We start from the raw sequence: 7,717 nt of genomic DNA, 5'->3' as shown, positions 1-7,717 counted from the left end.
GTGCTCTGTCAGGTTGTCTGAATACCACTCGACATGGTACAGTGACTGAAGAAGAATCTCAGGTTTATCCCCCCGCCGTCGATCACTCCTCCGCCGCGATTCGTGCCGCCGGCGTTAGGACTCGCGCTCGGGGTGGGTGGATAAGGACGTGTGGTGAAAGATCCTTGCCGGCGGTGAGCTGGAGGTCACTCCGGTGACTCACTGTGGCTTTCTTATTCACTTTGCGGCTGGGCAGATAACCTCGCCGGTGCACCGCCACCTTCCGGCCTTATGTCGCGTGTCCTAACCGCACCACCGACGAAGCTGCCTACAAATTGAGCCCCCGGGCAGCTGCGTTAGATTATCGCGAACCCAGCTGCGAAGAATCGTTAGCCATCATCCACCAGAGAGTTCCAATTTCCAACTGCCACCAAATCCCTCTCCGCCGCCGAGAACCACACCCTACCGTGGCCAGCCTTCCCAGGTCTGCTTATTCCCTTCTTGCTCCTGTTCTAGCATCCTTACATGATGGTGATGCTCCCCGACCCCTTTAATTGAACCAGACCGCCAGGAATCGCCGGGAACACGATGATCTAGCCGCCATGCTCTCGGTCACCGTGGCCAGAGCTCCTTAGTTGGTCATTAGTGCAATTAAGTTAGGGGAAAAGCTTAGGATAGGTCCGATTTGGTGTCCGTCGCTCGGGAGCGTCGGTCATCGCCTTAATCGGCCAGTACAGATGCTCGCCGGAGCTCTACCGTGCGGAGCGCCGTCGGGGAGTTGGCCGTGCGAAGAAATAGAAGTCGAAGGGATTTTCTATAAACCGTCAGCGACACACAGGAATAGTAAAAGAACTTATTTCCAGTTAACCAAAAACCCGGGGTCCTCTGTGCAAAACTGTCAGCGCAGGCGCGCGCGTGGGCACGTTTCTGTCTAGGTCTGGGCTGATTGGGCTGAAATCAGCCCGATACTATTCACTCTTTCTCCTTTTCTTTTTCAGAATGACTTTAGAAATCCATAGAAAATGTAGAAAAATCCTAAAATTGTGAAACCAATTTTCCTAGGTTTCTTATTTTCCCTAGAATTTAATAAAAATAATTTCGTGATTTTTAGGTTAAATAAGGAATTTTAGGGCATTTAAAATAGCTTCAAGAAATAGTTCTGGATTTCTAAAAGATAACTGGTAATCCCAAAAATGTTCAAAATTTTTATATGAACTCCCCACATTAATTAGAAGCCTTGGGTAGAGTTTGAATTGATTTGGACCATGTTTGATAAGTAGAACCCAAAACCCCCCTGCTCTATGAACTCCTTTACTGACTCCGGAAACCCTAAGTTCTCGGAGTTCCGTGAAGGAAAGTTATATTCAAGACTTAGATAATAAATCTTTATTATCTTCGCACTCTCATGAGCATTACATGGCATTCATTCTTATATATGTATATATGTGGTTATGTTAGAACGTGAAGAAGAAGTGGAAGTCACTGAAGAAAGGACACCACCACCCTCGGATTCTCAGGCAGGAAACTGCTTCTACTTTGATATTTGTGGATCCGAGCCAGACTCACCTGTGAACGAAGGCAAGCCCCGGTGCAATTGCCACCTCCCTTGATGTTTTTAAATCTTTCTCACTTGCTTGCTGCATTAGGTGATAGGAGTTGATTGATAAAACAATTCTTGCATTACCTTCCTTGAACTTGATTACCTTCCTTGAAACCCTGATTTTACAAAAAGGTTTTCCTATGCTTAGTATTGCTTTAGAAAAACAAAAGCATTTGTTTTACAAAAGATGTTTGGCAAAGTAGGAGGGTTGTTTTCAAAAATAAAACTTGATGGTGAATCCATCACGGCCGTGATGGATTCAACATCGGAAAAGATGTACCTCTGCGAGGTACCAAATTTTTGGGTTGAAAAGATTAAGCTGAGATCGGGCGGGTGACTTGCACGAGAAAGAGAGTCTCGGTGTAGTGTCTCCGTCTGAGTCGATTAAGGACCTTGTCGATGTAGGCCTGCTGACCGAGGACCCTTTAACTGGTCACATGCCTCGTCATGGGTAAGCCTTGCCTCGGGCAGACTAAGGCTAGAATAAGATAACACGAAATGGGCGTGGAGCGGTGGCGAGAGTAGCGTGTACCCTCCGTGGCAAGAGGCTGGACGGTGGTGTATCTGTGCTCTCGGTTTGCGTGAACCTGATCTGGTCTTAAGAACCCCGGTGGCGGGTTGACATATGCAAGGGTTAAGTGCTACATATGTCGTGTGATTGGAGATCCTCAGCTGAGTATAATCGATTCGGATCGCCGTACCTCCGCGGTTATGGAGACTTGGCCACTAACTTACACGTAGCATTCCACTAAAGATGATGGGTTTTTGTTAAGAAATTGGCTAGTGCAGGACCAGTGATTGAACTAGGGTAGAAAGAACTCTAGTAGCAGGTAAGTGTACTTAACTTGACAAATAAAATTGGATTTTTAAGGATCCACTTTAGTAAGCATTTCCGCAAAACAGAGTCTTTGATTATTGAAAAGCCTTACCTTGACTCCCTTAAACCAGCATACCCTTGAGAGCCTTTTCCTTAGTCGGGTAAGACTTGCTGAGTAATTCCATACTCAGGGTTTATCCCTTCGTTGTTTTTAGGTGAGGAAGTAGCAGATTTCTGTTGCTTCTGTACCAAGGTGGTTCCTAAGGAGGAGAAACAAGACTGAAGTGCGGGAGGACTTGGTCCTCCATATAGAACTTTTGTTTAAAACTATCGGGAGGAGTTTTTACCTCCCTTGGTATGTGTAATAATACTACTCAGCACTCGTTTTATATTTCTGGTCTGTAATAACCAACTTGATCTTACTTCTTAAATAAATGTAAGTTATGTAATCGCTTCCGCATTTCTTTATCTCCGATGTTCTGTAATGTCTGCAAGACGGGTGAAACGTTCCTGGAAAGGTAAGGAAAGATACCGAACTTGTCAAGTGGTTTAGGAACATCTACAGGGTGTCTGATGTCTGTTAGACAAGGACAACTGTAGGTGGGCCTAATTACTTGGGAGGTTCCGTCACAGCTGGTATCGGAGCATAGCCCTTCTTTGCAGATATTATGAGGCATCTTCAAAAGGATTTTCTAAAAAGTCTTACCTAAAAACTCTTTTCTCTTCTTACCTAAGTATTCTGAAGAGTTTATCTTAAAGACCAGATATGAAGAGTGCAATGTATAGAAGGTTGAATCAACTAAGGTTGATTCTGTAATTACACATGCATCATGCTAAGAATTATACTAATAAAAATTTTCCCCCTTAGAAAGATGTCGCCGTGCACAAGGAAAACGGCGTGCAAGTCAACTGGACCAATCGGTGTGCCCCGACATCAACTGGCCCCTCGACATGAGGACAATAGCAGCGGGAGTAATGATCCAATAGGAGATCTTGAAGCACGAGTAAATCGACTTCAAGCGGAGTTGCAACACAGGACCAACGTTTGGGTTGCGGACGGAGATAGAATAAATGAACTAAGAAGAGACATCTGTCACCTGCGGGATCAGCTTGCTGATCGGGACTTGGCGCTCGACTGGGCAGTTCAATCCCGTTTGCTGGCATGTGCTGAGGAAGCAAGGGCTCAGGCCCGAATCAAGGAACTTAGCTCAGCTGTCAATGACCTGCAGGTCTATTGCAATACTTTACATGAGGAAGTCCATGTACTGTATTCGCAATTACACCCTAGTGCACCTGCGCACCCTGTTGAGGCGGAAGCCGGACCCTCCCATGTTGCAGGACACGCGCTTGGTGGGGAGTTAGACCTTTTCGCGCCCCCTCCTTCCATGAGGCTGGTCGACGTATGGACTCCCACACCCGACGACGAGGCCGCCAAGAGCAACGGAAAGCAGGACTAGTGGTATAGTAGAAGTAGTGTAGTGTATTGTAGGTTGTACTAGTGTATAATAGGTAGTGCTATTGTATACTAGGTATTGTATCTTGTTGTAAGAGTCTTGAGTCTGTAACATTACTTTTGGTAATGTAAAATGGAATGGCTTTTTCTTTGGCATATCATATTATTTCCAAATGTTGTTGCCACAGATGCCTTCCAAGACTCGAGCTCAGGACGGAGCTGGTACCTCCCGGGGAAGGGAATCCACACCCAATCCACCTCCGGTTCCTCCCACATTGGCTGAGGCAATTGCCGCCTTAGTGAACACAACTGCTGACAATACCCGCTTTCTGAGAGAAATGGCGGGCCAACAGTTCCAGCAGCCTGGTGGGCGGGGCTATCAACAGGGCCCCTGCGAAACTTCTTATCTGGACTTCTCGGAAACCCATCCACCACTATTTGTCAAAGCTGAAGATCCGTTGGAAGCCGATGAATGGATACGGGTTATTGAGCAAAAATTTGGTCTTCTGCGCTATTCAGAGACACAGAAGCCTTTATTCGCAGCGCAACAACTACGCGGACCTGCCAGCACTTGGTGGGGTAATTTTGTGGCCGTTCAGTCGGCCAATCATCAAATAACCTGGGAAGAATTCAAAGTAGCCTTCCGCGAGCATTATATACCCGAAGGTGTTCTGCATATGAAGCAAGAAGAGTTCATGAAGCTAAAACAAGGAGGAGATACTGTCAATCAGTATCTCAACAAGTTCAATCATCTATCACAATATGCAATTGATCAGGTGAATGCTGATCTGAAAAAGAAAAATTGCTTTATGAGAGGATTAAATGATCGATTGCAGAGAAAAATGGCCACCTGCATAGATCTCACGTATGGAAAGGCTGTCAGCACAGCCCTATCTGTTGAAGCAAAATATGCAGGTTCCGGAAAGAACAAGGGATTTGGTGGTGAGAAGTCTAATCAGGGCCAGGCAAAAAGGCAACGGTTTATTCTCCGGCCTTCTAACCAGACTCCTCCACGTGCACCATCCTTCCCTTTCAAGCAGCCGATAATTATTCGTCCCAATAAAGCCCCCACTGCCCCAAGTCAGCCGGGTGCCCCGGACACTCGATTCCCTGCTTTGCCCAGCTCCTCAACCGGGTGTTTTAATTGTGGCAAGTTTGGGCATTTCATCAAAGATTGCCCCTATCCCAAGCAAAATCAGGCAAATAATCAGCAAGGATTGGGGAATTCATCTCAAAGCAAGGGAAATGTTAAGGGCAAAAATTTCAAGAAGACGGGACGCGTATACTATACACAAGTGGCCACTACACCGGAAGGTGAACCGGTGATGATGGGTACGTTTCTCGTGGCCAGTTACCCTGCAATTATTATTTTTGATTCTGGTGCTTCGCATACATTTATTAGCAAGAAGTTTGTGGAGCAACATCACATTGCATGCCATGAATCAAAAGAGGGATTTAAAATACACTCACCCGGGGGACAAATCTTTACTAGAGAAGTGGCCTATCAAGTGCCCGTATCATTGGCCGGACGAGACTTTCCTACCAATATGATCAACCTGAAAGGCCAAGACATAGATGTTATTTTGGGTATGAATTGGTTGGCCAAGCATAAAGCAACACTCAATACTGATCAAAGAACCATCAGGTTGAGTCATAATCAAGAAGAAATTCTTTTGCCCATCCCTATTCCAAGCAAAATTACTGGCAGAGTTTATGAAGTTATGGTACCGGAAATCAAGGATATCTCGGTAGTATGCGAGTTCCCTGATGTCTTTCCCGAGGATTTGCCGGGATTGCCACCTGAGCGGGAGGTAGAGTTTGTAATAGAGTTGAAGCCCGGTACGGCTCCCATTTCTCGAAGATCGTACCGTATGCCTCCTAATGAATTGGCAGAGTTGAAGATTCAATTACAAGATCTCCTGGAGAAAGGATTTATCCGGCCAAGCTCATCGCCGTGGGGTTGTCCAGCCATATTCGTCAAAAAGAAGGATCAAACCTTACGAATGTGCGTGGATTATTGGCCCCTGAATGAGGTCACCATCAAAAACAAGTACCCTCTTCCAAGGATTGACATTCTATTTGATCAATTGACTGGAGCTAGGGTATTTTCAAAGATTGATCTCCGATCGGGCTATCACCAGATCCGTATTCGGCCTGAAGATATACCAAAGACCGCGTTCACTACGCGGTATGGGTTGTTCGAATATCTGGTAATGTCTTTCGGGTTAACAAATGCTCCGGCCCACTTCACATATTTGATGAACTCGGTGTTCATGCCCGAGCTAGACAAGTTTGTGGTGGTCTTCATTGATGACATTTTGATATATTCCAAGAATGAAGAGGAGCATGCCCAACATTTACGGATCGTGTTAACGCGCCAGAGGGAACATCAGTTATATGCCAAATTCAGCAAATGCGCGTTTTGGCTGGAGGAAATTCAATTTCTGGGACATGTTCTGTCTGCCAGAGGGATTGCGGTAGATCCTAGCAAAGTCAAGGACATTTTGGAGTGGAAACCCCCAACCACTGTTCATCAAGTCCGAAGTTTCCTTGGACTGGCTGGATATTACCGCAGATTCATACCAGACTTTTCTAAGGTTGTGAAGCCAATCACAAGTTTATTGAAGAATGATGTTAAATTCAATTGGTCTTTGAAGTGTGATGAAGCCTTTGAACAATTGAAGACATTGTTAACCACTGCTCCGGTATTGGCTCAACCGGACATCACCAAGCCTTTTGATGTATATTGTGATGCATCTGGCAGTGGACTCGGCTGTGTATTAATGCAAGAGGGCCGAGTAATTGCATATGCTTCAAGGAAGTTGCGCCGACATGAGGAGCATTACCCAACTCATGATCTGGAGCTAGCTGCTGTGGTTCATGCCCTGAAAATTTGGCGTCACTATCTGCTGGGAAATATCTGTCACATTTATACAGATCATAAAAGCTTGAAGTATATCTTCACCCAGTCAGAATTGAATATGAGGCAGAGAGGATGGCTTGAGCTTATTAAGGACTATGAATTGGAAATTCATTATCATCCAGGCAAAGCCAATGTTGTGGCAGATGCACTAAGCCGTAAGGTTTCCTGTCATTGTCTTACGGTGAAGACCTCTGACAACACTTTATGTCAAGAGATGGAGAAGCTAAACCTGGGAATTGTTCAACAAGGAACTTTGAATCAGCTAAAGCTTGAGTCAGTCCTCTTGAAAAGGATAATTGATGCCCAAAAGGATAATGAGGGCATGAGACACATTCGTGAGAAGTTAAGGGCGGGAAAAGCCAAATGTTTCAAAGAAGATAATCAAGGCGTTGTATGGTTTAATAACCGCATAGTGGTGCCAAAGAATGAAGAGCTCCGCCAGCAAATTCTTGATGAAGCACATCTTAGCCGCTACTCTATTCATCCCGGAAGCACTAAGATGTACCAAGACCTGAAGCAACATTACTGGTGGACAAAGATGAAGATCGAAATTGCACGCTATGTGGCTAGATGTGACACCTGCAGACGTGTCAAGGCCATACATTTAAAAGCTGCCGGTCCATTGCAGTCACTACCAATACCGACATGGAAATGGGAAGACATAAGTATGGACTTTATTGTGGGATTGCCCAGGACCGCAAAAGGGTATGACTCTATCTGGGTGATTGTTGATCGACTTACAAAGATTGCTCACTTTCTGCCGGTCAAGACATATTACCCGGTACTTACCTATGCAGAGTTGTACATTGCCCGCATTCTCAGTTTGCATGGTGTTCCAAAGACTATAGTGTCGGATCGTGGACCACAATTTGTATCCAAATTCTGGGAAGAACTCCATAAATCCCTGGGTACCAAGCTGCTCCACAGTTCGGCCTATCATCCCCA

This window comes from Zea mays, chromosome 2 (genome assembly GCF_902167145.1).
Source record: "Zea mays cultivar B73 chromosome 2, Zm-B73-REFERENCE-NAM-5.0, whole genome shotgun sequence".
Taxonomy (NCBI): Eukaryota; Viridiplantae; Streptophyta; class Magnoliopsida; order Poales; family Poaceae; genus Zea; species Zea mays.
Note: the sequence above shows the minus strand (reverse complement) of the source record.